The sequence below is a fragment of the Tupaia chinensis genome, unplaced genomic scaffold, assembly GCF_000334495.1.
Source record: "Tupaia chinensis unplaced genomic scaffold, TupChi_1.0 Scaffold145592_1, whole genome shotgun sequence".
Classification (NCBI taxonomy): Eukaryota; Metazoa; Chordata; class Mammalia; order Scandentia; family Tupaiidae; genus Tupaia; species Tupaia belangeri.
In genome coordinates this window covers 2,004,291-2,016,740 of record NW_006205449.1, presented here as the reverse complement: position 1 = coordinate 2,016,740, position 12,450 = coordinate 2,004,291, and the positions used below count along the sequence as shown (strand labels likewise).

General features: G+C 49.0%; 1 long non-coding RNA gene across 1 annotated transcript; it reads left to right on the top strand.

Moving 5' to 3' along the window:
• The first annotated feature begins 7,329 nt into the window (after positions 1–7,329).
• LOC106733859 (uncharacterized) lies at positions 7,330–12,444 on the top strand. The gene is made up of 3 exons (XR_001369718.2): positions 7,330–7,660; positions 8,000–8,105; positions 12,346–12,444. It is a non-coding gene; the product is annotated as an uncharacterized LOC106733859 (long non-coding RNA).
• Positions 12,445–12,450: the final 6 nt, after the last annotated feature.

Sequence of the window (12,450 nt, the reverse complement as noted above, 5' to 3'; positions counted from 1 at the left end):
TGTATATGTTTATTTATTTTAATTTGACCAGAGAGACAAAAAGAGAGAGAAAGCAGGATGCCAGGTCCAGACTCGAACCACGGCTGGCCATGGGAGTCCAGCACCCTTACTACCACGCCTTCTGCCAGCCCCTCAACTTATTGTGTTGTAATTTGTAGACTCTAGTCTATATTGTTTCTGTGTTTCATTACAGAGTATTCATGACAGGTTAAAAAGACTACTATTTGAGAGCCTGAAAATTGAAAGGCAGCACTTGTAAAAGATATAGAAGACAAATGCCTCATTCTGAGCTCAGAATGTACCTTAACAAGCACATATGACTATCTGCACAAGCTCAAGTTGCTAACCCAGCAAAGCTTCCAACTTAAATATAGCCCGATGGCAGTTGGGGAGATAGTTTAATGTGGCTGCAAAGGTAGTGACTAAATGAAACATAATTTTTATTTTTTATTGTATCTTGACTGCAAGTTGTAAGGGGAGCCAAGTTTCCTTGACCAGGAAGGAGTGGAAGTGACGACCTGGGATGGTAAGGAGAACCTTAACTCAGCCTCCATCGCCCACATTCATTCTGACTCATTTTGCTCCAGAGGCTGTGTGGTTTCCTTGGTGACCTCACAGCAGCACTGCTCACAATCAAGAACGAAAGGGCTGGGAGAGCGAGGAGATGGAAGAAGGAACTCCTGCATTCAAAGGAGGAAAAGTCGGAGTGAGGCAGTCGAGCGAGCTATGTTGTACAGAAAGGAGATAGCTGAATGCCCAATGGGTGGGGGGGGGAGCAGCCCTGGACAGGGGACTGCTGGGGCCAGAGACCTGGTGGAAGGAATGGCCTGGCCCAGGGATGGAGAATGTGATGAGATGAATTGCTCATCGGTGACTCTCAACCTCAGGGAGTGATTCTACCTCACAGCTATACTCAGGTTAGCATCCATGCGACTTTTCTCAGAAGTATTCATTCAAAGCTAGCCCATGCTGATAAAGAGAGATAAGCACAACATCTTTCTAGTACAATTTGCTTTCTGTATTTCTCTCAGCTTTATTCTTAAAAAAATCATGCTATATGTCTAAACCATTTGCAGCATTTTAACGTTATGGGACGACAATGAGTGGTGAATGCCCAGCTGTCCCATTTTCTTGGGCTTAGAGGTGGCTGGATCCATAGGCTGCCTCTGCACTGGGGTCTGTAGACCTGGCTCAGCCTTCTTTGAGCCCTCTGGGAGCTAAGTGATCTCTGTCTCATTTCTACAGTCATAGACGGAAGTGTTCAAGCCACTACCTCCATCAGGTCATTTGCCTAGTGCCTCCTTAGCCAGCACCTGCGCCAGTCCAGACGCTTTCCCTGCAGTGTGCACGGCCCCTTCATGACTGAAGATCTTAGCACTTTGTAATCCTGTCTTCATCGGGTTGCTGGAGTCATTCATTGACCTGCTCCAGGACATGGAGCAGAACCATGCTCAGTGTCCAGAGAGCAAATTCAGTGTAGGTGGATTTGTTGAGTAGGTGAGAGAACTCACAAGCTATATGGGTGGGTTCCAGAAGGCAGAGCAGATATTCAAGCGAACAGTGGGAAGGGACCAGGGCAGGGAAGTGGAGTCGCTTACCTGGAGTTGCTGCAGCCTCCCAGCGAGTCAGAACCACAGACCACAGACACGCTCCAGCTCCTCCCTGCCCCTGCTCAGGGTCACTTGACTACTACCTCCTGTTACCTGAGCTCAGCCAGAGCCCACTGCCTGGGGAGCCCAAGACACACACCCTTTATAGGTGGCCCCTGGGACACAGCACAGGACTGGGGAGGGCAGACAGTATATATGACGGCAAACAGGCCCAGGACTAGCCGGTGGCCTGTTGAACTAACTCCTTAGATTCCATTCACTGTCCCAGCCACATGTAACTCACACAGCACAACACATGGGAGCTGTCCCCATGGCCCATCCTCTGCTGGGGCAGGGGCCATGCACACTCAGCCAGTGCACAGGAGGCTCTGGGGACGGATAACTTAAGCCACACAGTGGAGCACCACTAAAACCATCAGAGGATACATTGGGGGAAGGGACTGAAAAGGAACCCTCACCAAAGTATGCCCGGCTATCACTAGCCTGAATTATAGCTGCTGGTGAGGACCAGGTGAAGGCTGTCCATCCTGGCTATTCGGGGCTTTCTATCTGGTTTTTCACCGACTAGCTAGATGTATCTGCATTCCCAGTCACTGCTCAGGGCACTTCTGTGGTCATTCGTGGACAAAGAGCATGAAAAGCTCAAGCTGCCCGCCCGGCAGGCCCTCCACTTTGCCTTCTGAGTAGCACTCATACTATAGACAAGCGTCCCCTTCATGGTCTCTTCGTGCCACGTTTCTCACATCTCTGTGCCTTTGTTGGGGATTTTGCTTCTTCAGATGTCCCCGAGTACAGTGTGGGAGTGCTGCCTGCAGCCCAGAGCTGTAGAGGCTGGGACGTGCCTCGTGGACAGTTGTTATGGTGCTGCTGGCTTTAATTCAGTGATAACAGGTCAATAATATATATTGAATACGACGTCTTCAAACAAAAACACACATAAAACAAGTTTATCGACAAGTCGATGAAAAGATAACAAGTCACAAGAACTTAACCCTGTACTCCTCTATGAACAATGCCCAGTATTCCCTAAGTCGAGCTCATGGTGACTTCATAGAACAAACCCGCTGTTAAACAAGGAGAACCCACCGGCCTCTTCCTCTCTCCCACACACGTTCTACTTCCCCTTTTGCTTAGCCAGCAGCTGGGCCGTCAGGGTGCTTCACTTGGTGGGGTATGTTGACCCGTCATGACTGAAACCCCTGAGCTCCTTGTGATCCTCTTTCTTGGGTTGCTGGACTCACTTATTGACCTGCACCAGGATGTTCGATCACTACGAGGCATCCCTGGCCCAGTCACACGCCTGCCTGCCCCCACTGGCCAGTAGTAACCTACGTCCTCTTTAAGATGGGATTCACCCATCCCGCCACTAGAATATTCCCATCCTGGTCAGTGACACAGGAATCTAGGTGAGGCAGATGGCGATCTTAACTTCCTGTGCCAGGGAACCATCTCCACATGAAGAAGCATTTCTCTTGGAAATGAGGCCTAAGACATTTAAACCCACAGAGCTCCAGGCTATGGGAACACAAAGCAAAATCAGTTCAAGTGGGCTAGTAGGTTTCCAGGCCCATATGCCTCAGTAGTAGGAAAAGAAGCTCTATCAGATCTCTGATCTGAGACACATCATGCCCTGTAGGACAGCACCCCAGCTTCTCAAGGTGTAGTCTCCAGCCAACATGGACTATTCCTTTGTTCTTTCAGGCCACCTGCTGGGTGTGTAGTGAAGCATGACGAACCCAATTCTGCACCTCTCCACGGCGTAGAAGATAGCTCCCCAGCGCAGAGTACCATGAGCACAAACAAGGCACGCCTGAAGTCCAGGGAGCATTTCCACGCAGGAAGGCAAACCCATACCCAGAAAAGATGTCTTTCAACTCAGGATGAACCAACATGAGATGAGTACAATGTAATCAACTCACTGCGAGGTTTCTGGTCCCAAGCCACCTCTGGCCATCGGGCAACAGCATCCTTTAGGGGCTCAGTATTAGCCCTGCTGCTGGCAGACCAGGTCCCAAGCAAGCTCCATGGTGGCTGGCACAACAGACCAGTTATCAGGTCTCCCCTGCAGTACGTTTGTCTTCTGTGCATTTGCAAGGAGCCATGATTCTCCTGTTCTGTGCCCATCTCAGGAGTCACCCACAGACCTCCTTCCCAGATCTCCAAGTAACCCACCCTCTAATTTTTTTTTTTATAAAACTGCAGAGCCTTGAGCCACTGCCCACCTATCAGGGTAAATTTGTACCTCTGGGTATTTTCTCTGTCATGCAAAAGGAACAATGACGTATGCTTCCCCTGAGAGTCCTGCTCAGTGGGAGGGTTTCCTTACCTTCAACTGTTGGGGCCTTCCCTGTGTGGGCCTATCAGGTGGCACTGTTCTTGGCTGAGCACAAGGAATGTCTGCCCCCACAGAACCTGAGCTCTAGTCGTCCGACCGAGGAAGGACCGAGAGCCATCCCCAGTGACTACAGCTGCCACAGGGAGTCTTGAGTTTCAAATAAGTGCACCCATGTCAGAAACTGGCTTGGTCCAGCCCAAAGTTTACCTTCTGTCCTCTTCTGTGTAACACCCATAGAACTAATCCCTGGCATGTCCCTCAGGATTATGAATCAGCAAATTTGTTTGCTGTAGGAGGTTTCTACTCAGGAAATTCCTCACCCTGCTCTGTCCCTCAGAGAATGGTGGACCCAACTCAGGTTGAAGGTCTAGGTGCAAAGGTTATAGAGCTCATGCATGGCGAGGACATGTCTCAAAGGCAACGGAGCATTTCTACAAGGAAAACCTGCTTTCCTGGAACAGAGAGAAGCTGAGCAAGGCAGGCTCAGAGGAATAATGGCAGAAGTGCCACGGTTCTTAGCTCAGCAGATCCGCTCAGCTCAGGTGTTTCCTTCCCCCCTGTCCACAGGTCCCACTTCTTCTCTATTAATGCCATGAATTTAGCTTAGGGTTTTAGTAATATTGTCATTGCCATAGCGCACACAATTAGAAACTGAGTTTGACCCCTAGCCATGCCTGCCTGGCGGTTACAAGAGATAAATGATAATTTTAAGGCTGATGGTTGAATATATTTGTGCCTTGAACCAAAACTTCCAGGTCTAATTTTTTTTTCATTGCCAGAGGGCATGTGTACTAATCAGAGAGGTTTAGAAAGATGGAGAAAGAGCGGCCAGCAGGTGGTGTGGTGGTTAAGGCGCTGGACATTCCCACATGGCTGACCATGGTTCGAGTCTTGGACCTGGTGGCTTGCTTTCTCACTTTCCTTCTTTCTGTGTGTCTGTCTTTCTCTGGTCAAATTAAGATAAATGAATAAATAAAATTAAATAAATAATAATTTTTTTAAAAAAAAGAAAGATGGAGAAAAAGAGAAAGAAAGTGCTCTCCAATGAGGTGTGGTCTCACTGAAGCAGGCCAGCTTGAAGTTTAGCAGGATGACAGCCATTTTGAAATTTAAAAAGACCTCTAACAAGAACAATCTGACCAATTGTGAGTCATGGGGAGGTTTGAGGAATGACCAGAGGTTTGAGGAATGGTTAGAACCAGGGATCAGGGTCATTACTCAGGGGAAATTGATTGTGATTGGTTGTAATGAGGAATGATTTGCCCGTCCTTGTGGCTCAGATCCGTAAATACTGAGCACCTACTGAACGTTTTAATACCGTTTGGTGGTGCTTACTGCCTGTCGCCTGCGACTGGTTACAGAAATAAACGCCCTTCTTCTCGAGCCTCTGCCTCTTGTTTCATTGACCACAGAAGTAGCCAGACTCAGTTGACAGTAGTGACATTACAGTCCTTTTCCTCCATAACTCCATCCCATCAGGATTTGGGGCATGCACACGCGCGCCCACACACACACACACACATTGGTTAATTGCTAAGTTGCCTCGTTGTCCTAACTCCAATCTTTCAAGTAAAACCTGATTTCTTAGGAGCTGGATTGAAAGGTAAGAAAACTCCTGCCCGTATAGAACCAAGATTAGCTGGGGAACCTCTTTACAGGCCCTCCAGAAAGGAAAGGACTTTAGATTTGGGCTATAAGGAGTTCTGCAGAGAAACAGTTGAACAGATTGGTCTCACTCCACCTGGGGCTTTCTCAGAACATGAGATGAGGCTGTGTGTTGCCTTGCAAATACAACCAAACCCGTTGCCCAGTGTCAGAGGGGAAGCTGTGGTTCCATGTAACCCTGGAGGCCTGGGGTGTTTGGAATGTTGTGATCTGGTTACATCATGGCTTGCTTCATAGCAAACAATGGTTCTCATATTGAGAAACCCACAGATAATATAAAACAATCATATACTAGACTTATGATTTCTAAATGGTTCTGAATGTATTTCATAATAAAACGTCAATATTTTTAACTGGGCAAATGTAAGAACAATATAGTGTAATTTACTTGGGGAGTAGTTTTCTTTGCTTTCTTTCTTTTTTTAAATTGCCAGAAGGTCTGCATGCTTGCCAGGGAGAGGGAGCAGGCTGGCACCCCCTAGTGGGGTATGGTCTCACCGCAATCCTTTTTGTCCATAACTCCATCCCATCAGGATTTGGGGCATGCACACGCGCGCGCACACACACACACACACACACACACACACACACACACATCTAGTGTGTTTTTCAAGCCACTGGAGCTGGGAATTGAACCATACTCAGCCATGTGGGTCACAACTCCCAATGCACAGTATTTATCCACTGCTCTATGAGACCAGCCCAAAACTTCCAGGTCTTTTCCGGTAACTTTCTGAAGACTCTCCAGTGTCATCAGAAACCCCATAATCTCTGTGATTAGAATTACCATGTATTAGTCCAATGCAGCCTCTTCAATCGTCTAAAGTCTTCACCCCAACCATTACCTCAACTCAAGGAACAAAATGAGCGATGATTTGGGCAATCGTGATGCCGCCGTCTGTCACAGGTGACTGGTCCATGCCTCCCTGTGCAAGAAAGCTCTCCTGCTCCATGCTCAGACAGGTGCCAGAATCCCAGCCTGAAGACCAGATTCTGAAACTAATTTAGGTATCATTAATTTTATCATTCAGGGTACAATTTGAAAAACAAGGACCATTCCGAGTACTTAAAACAGAGGGAATCTAAAGTAGGAAACTGGTTATACAGGGGCAGAAGAGCAGAGAAGCCAAATCAAGGGCACGACCAGAGGTTGGCAACACAGGAAGACACTACCGCCCTGGGAGAAGGGGCAGAGGGGACAGCGGGGGGCCTGGAGCCCAACATCCAGGGTCACCTCACAGAAGAGAGGACTGTAGCAGGCCTGACAGAAACCAGTACCACAGAGAAGGTGCAGCCATGGCCTGAGACACACATGGAACAGAGAGAAGGGGAAGCTTGTGGCATTTCCCTTCCCCTAAATCTGCAATCAGCTACCATGGTCCCATTGCACCAATCAGCTGTTCTGAGAGTCTGTGAGGTGAAGCCTGCAAAGGTTACCTCCAAATATTATAGAGCAGAGCATGGGGCAAGCGAGGAAGCGACCTGAGAGAAGAAACTGCCCAAGGCCAGCCCTGCAGGGCGGGTGGGGTCGGCTAGAGTCAGTTACGTAAAGCAGTTTGTGCCGAAAGAGCGAGCTCAGCCTGTGTGGGTCCGATGACTTCGAGTGACGATCTAAATAAACTCTTGTGACTTATCAATAAAACCACTGACTGTGAATAAACAAGAGGAAAGGACAACATGACATAGGAAAACTCGAATAAGCAAATATTGGTGTTAGATAAGCAGTCCATCATTCCCAATGCTCTGGGCATGGTGGGGACCTTAGTATACAGGAGACGCGTGCGGCCTCACTCTGTCTAAAGTTGAAATAGGGGCTGGGAGTCTCACTCCCTCGCTCTCACACCTGCCACCACTGGCCTGCCTCTGAGTCTGGGCAGGCACACAGACAACTACCCACAGTTCACAGATGTGAACCCTCTTTTGCAACATTGCGGTTGCATATCATTTTCAAGATTTATTCACTATCTCAAAAGGCGTCAAATTAAACCCTATCACAACATCGGGTTACAGCAGGAGGAGCCGAACGTCTCGGCTGGAAGCGGTCTTAGAGGTGGGCATGTCTGTGTTCTGGCCCTCTGGGTCTAATCTCAGGAGAAGGAGATCACGAATATTAGGCTCCAGGCCAGGGATACTGTTGCATTTCCTGCTTTTAAAGCTGCCACTTCTTTTCCTTTCTTTTCTTTTTAAGGAGAGCTGTTAACCTCTTTTTTCTTAAACTGACTCTTATGCAACAAAATATTACTCGCTACTGGTTATTATTTTAGAACTGAAGAACTTGGACAGAAAGAAGCTACGTAACTTATTGCTGAAGGTCATGCAGCAATTTAAAGGTAGCCCCAAAGTAAAAGCCACTTTCCAACTCCTAACCCAGTGCTCCTGTTTCAACAAGGGGTGGATGCCAAGAATGGGGATGCGCTGTTGCCAGGAACCCAGCAGTCAACGATGGAGCAAGAGCACACTGCATTCCATAATGTCCCCAGAGGCAACCTTCAAAGGTAAGCCCAGACCACAGTCTAAAAGGAACACTTGCGCCAACCAACCTGTGTTGCAAGACAGCTTCGAACATCAACTAAACATGGGACTACGTCAAGCTCCGAGTGAAAACTTTCTGAGGAGAGGTCTGACTCCGGATAACTCTGTTTTTCATTTGGAAAGAAAGCTTGTCCCATTTAAAATCCTACTCTCAAGTGCATTTCCTCTGTCTTTGGTCTGCCTCTCCTGGGTTCTCTAAGAGTTTGGCACAAACCTCCGGCACCCACGTGGCTATGTCACATGGCCACATTACGTGGCCTTTCCCTGTGGCACCTGCTTCTACCCAGCCTACATGCTGTCAACTCTGCATCTCTACAGAGCTTGCCAGAGACCCCAGCACGAACCAGCACCTGGTAAATATTCACTCCAGAAGTGAATGATGGATCATTGCACCTAGTACAGACGGACAACTCCTATATCATAAAATTATTGATTGGCAATGCATAAAATATTAATAGGAAGTTAGTGCTTTTAATTCAGAATTTTTTCTTAAGTAGTGAATATGCCCTTTGATAGATCATTTTCATTAAGATTTTACTGAGTAATTTATTAAGAATTTATTTTTAAATGGGGAAGATGAAAAGATAAACTCTAATTCGAGCATTAGCACGGATACAGATTTTCTGGAACCGGAATTAGTGAGGCTGAGTTGTTGCCAGCCAAATCTCTATGTCTCAAGCTAGGTGTCCCCGAAGGGAGACCTTAGGACAAGTCTACAAGTGCAAACAGTCTGTTTGGGAGGTGACCCCATGGCGGGGAAGAGAAGAAAGCCAGAAAGGTTGTGTGAATGAGGCAGGGACATGTCACAGATGGCCAGGGCTGGATCCCAGCAGGGCGCTCCAGAGAGGAAGAGGAGCACACCCTGGGTGGTCCCCAGTCCAGGGCACACACCAGAAGCCCATGCTCTGAGGACTTTCCCCCAACTCCTGTCCTCCTGCTTCCTCGTTCCTGTTCCTGGTCTCTGCTCAGCCAGAGGGGGCCTACTGAGAGGCAGGGCAGCCACAGCTCCCAGAGTGACCACCCAGGCGACATCCTGGTACAAGGAGGATGGGGGTGGGCACTGAGCCAGGCTTGGGAGCCCAGTGCCACTTCCCAGCTTAGGCACCACCAAGTCGTCCTCTAACGTGGCGACTCTCAGGGGTCTCCGTATGTCACTATCCACCAAGCCTCCAAGCCAGCGGGACTCCCGGGAGCTCCCACAGGAGTACCTGGCGTGTTTAGGCCCACCTGGAATCTTAACCCAGGGCTCCGGTAAGGTTCCCTACCATCCGTGCCACTGTGGCTGGCCTTCTTTACATGACTTTTAAATGCACACAAACAGAAGGGCATGTAGATTACTGGGGAAATTAACTTTACAGGCCGTCGGCCAATATAGCACAGCACATAGTAGGTCTCACTATTCTTTAACTTTTTATTTGGAAGTCATTTCAAACCTCCAGAAATGTGCCAAAAAAAAAAAAATTGCTCCAAAGTACCCCTGAGCTCCTTACCTCCGAGCTCACCTGTGCCTCACACTGTACCCATCACTCTGTCACTTGCCATTGTCACACCTGTCATTTTCCTGAACCGTTTGAGAGGCCCTTCTAGCGTGCATTTGCTCAGAGCAGGGAGAACCTCTTCCTATCTGCAGTGCAACGGGCAGCATGGCTCGCTCCAGTGTCAGCACACGTACCTGCTCTGCCAGCGTACTTTCCTAGTTTTGTCAGATGTCTCGCTGATGTTCTTCACAGCACTTACTTCCCTCCAGAGCAAGATACTCCCAGGATCTGATACTGCATCCATTTGTCATCACCTGCAGGCAGGAACATTCCCTCGGCCTTTATCTTTTATGGCATTGCGTTTCTGAAGGAATGCCTGCTTAAATAGAATCAGCCTCATCTGGTTTGTCTCATGCCTTCTGTCTGACGCCCTCCTGGGCAGTAAACTACAGACCTGATGCCGCATCCTTCTCCGGGCATCCTACCTGGAGATGCGACACTGGCCACCAGTGGCCCCTCCCCATTGCTGCTTGTTGCTGACACACACCGGGGGCACTTCTCACCGTGCGGCCGCTGCTGCTTCCCTTGCAATGGTTGGGCAGTCCAGGGCACACACCTGAAGCCCATGCTCACGCCCCAGTCCTCTTTATAAATGTCTCATAGACTTAACGGCCACCCACGATTCCTGCCTGATCAGTCTTCACTGGGACAACACTGAGCAGTTTTCCATCTCTTGTACTTCCCATTCAGCAAGCAGCACCCGCCCCTCCTCTGAGCAAGAGCTTACCACCTCTCCCCGCATTTATCCTTTCCTTGCCATGTGGACTTGCAGATGCCTGCCTCCCCAGTGGCTCATCTTTCGGAATTCCATTGTTGGGATGCCCAACATGTGCCAGGTTTGACCAACAGGAGCCCCTCCAGGTGCCGTGTCCTCTCAGTATGTCCCATCTTTTCTGTAAATCACTCCTTATTTTGTGGACACACTAGGTTACTCCACATTCACGTTCCAGCCCTGAATTCAGCCCTGCACTGTCCCGGGTCTGAACTCAACCATTTCTCGGATTCCTGGCTCCTTGGGGCATAGTACCAGAGACCCAGATGTGGGCGCCGGGGGTGGGTTTGCACCTAGGTCCTTCCAGTGGACACAGCGCTCAGCGATTTCCTGAATGAATGAACTGATCAGAGCATTTCTGTCATGGAGACATCCTTTCCAAAGGTCACTTCTGTCTGAAACAGCATAGAAAACAAAGTCTGTGAGGGGCCAGCAGGTGGTGTGGTAATTAAGGCATTGGACTCCCACATGGCCAACTGCGGTTTGAGTCCTGGACCCAGTGGCTTTGAAAATAAGCTGGGGGGGGGTGGGTGGGGTTTGCACCTAGGTCCTTCCAGTGGACACAGCGCTCAGCGATTTCCTGAATGAATGAACTGATCAGAGCATTTCTGTCATGGAGACATCCTTTCCAAAGGTCACTTCTGTCTGAAACAGCATAGAAAACAAAGTCTGTGAGGGGCCAGCAGGTGGTGTGGTAATTAAGGCATTGGACTCCCACATGGCCAACTGCGGTTTGAGTCCTGGACCCAGTGGCTTGAAAATCACGCTGGGCGTGTGTGTGTGCCCAAGATCCCAGGAGGAGAATGGAGGAGAGGGCTTTCAGTGTGGCCATCCTCCCACAGATTTCTCACTCTCCATCTCTGTGTCTCTCTGGCAGCACATGTGCCCTGTGGTAAACTCAATTAAAAAAAAAAACTTTAAAAAAAGGAAAAAAAAGAAAACAAAGTCTGTGTTCTCTCTGTGGAACAACGAGCCCTAGAGAAGTAGATGGACAGGGACGCTGCATTGAGGACTGTGGCTCCCTGTGCGACAGGGCACTGCAGTGAAAGAATGAAAGACGCTGCTGGCGTGGCCCAGAGTCACTGCTGGGCTCGCGGTTCCAAGCCCATCCTGGCACTGCTTGCTCGGGCAGAAGCCCCCAGGCGGTTTTAACTAGAAAACAGCAGTGCACTTTCTGGGTCACTTGGGGGATCATGGGACCTACTTGAACTCTTCATTTGCTGTGTCCATTACATGAACTCAGCGGCCCCAGGAGACTCCTGCCCACACTCTCCCAGGCAGTCAGGAGCAGCGTTTGCCTCAGAGAGCATCCGGCCCACTTGTTCTTCCTTTTGAAAACATTCTATTGTGGAAAAGTTCAAACCAGGAAAAACGCCATGTAGCCGCACCTGCCGTCCTTATTCTATCTGCCCACTCCTTGCTACTGCATGCTTTTGGCAAGAAAAAGACTGTTTATTTTCCTCATGATAGAGAGCACTTGTGCACAAGAGTGGGGTTGTGGGGATCAGCCTTCGCAGGGTCTCGTCACGGTCCCTGCCCCCCAGTCCTCCAGCTCTTCAGGACCTTGGGCATGTGCACAGGTGCCTAGCATGTGTTCAGGCTGACCTGGAGGTCCAAACCCATGGCTGGCCCTGTGGCTTCCAGCACTGCAGCTCCATTTGACAGCGACTGTGCCATCAGACTGGAAATGCTGGAACAGATTATTAATGTGCTCCAGTACGCATCCCTGACATTTAGAACCAATGCCATTGTTAAATACAGCAAAGCTGAAGAGTCACGATCCAATTATCTAATACCGTCCAATAGTACTCACCCCATGGGTAATTTCCTCCAATTAGCTCAAAAATGCCACTTGCATTTTGTTTGACATAATAATTCCCCTCTCTTTTTTAGTGCCATTTACTCCTTGAAGAAACGGTAGCCTTGTAGTCCCACCTCCTGGCTATGGCTGGCTGTCAGCTTGCTCAAGATGTGTGAGGAATGCCCAGCTCGGGAAAG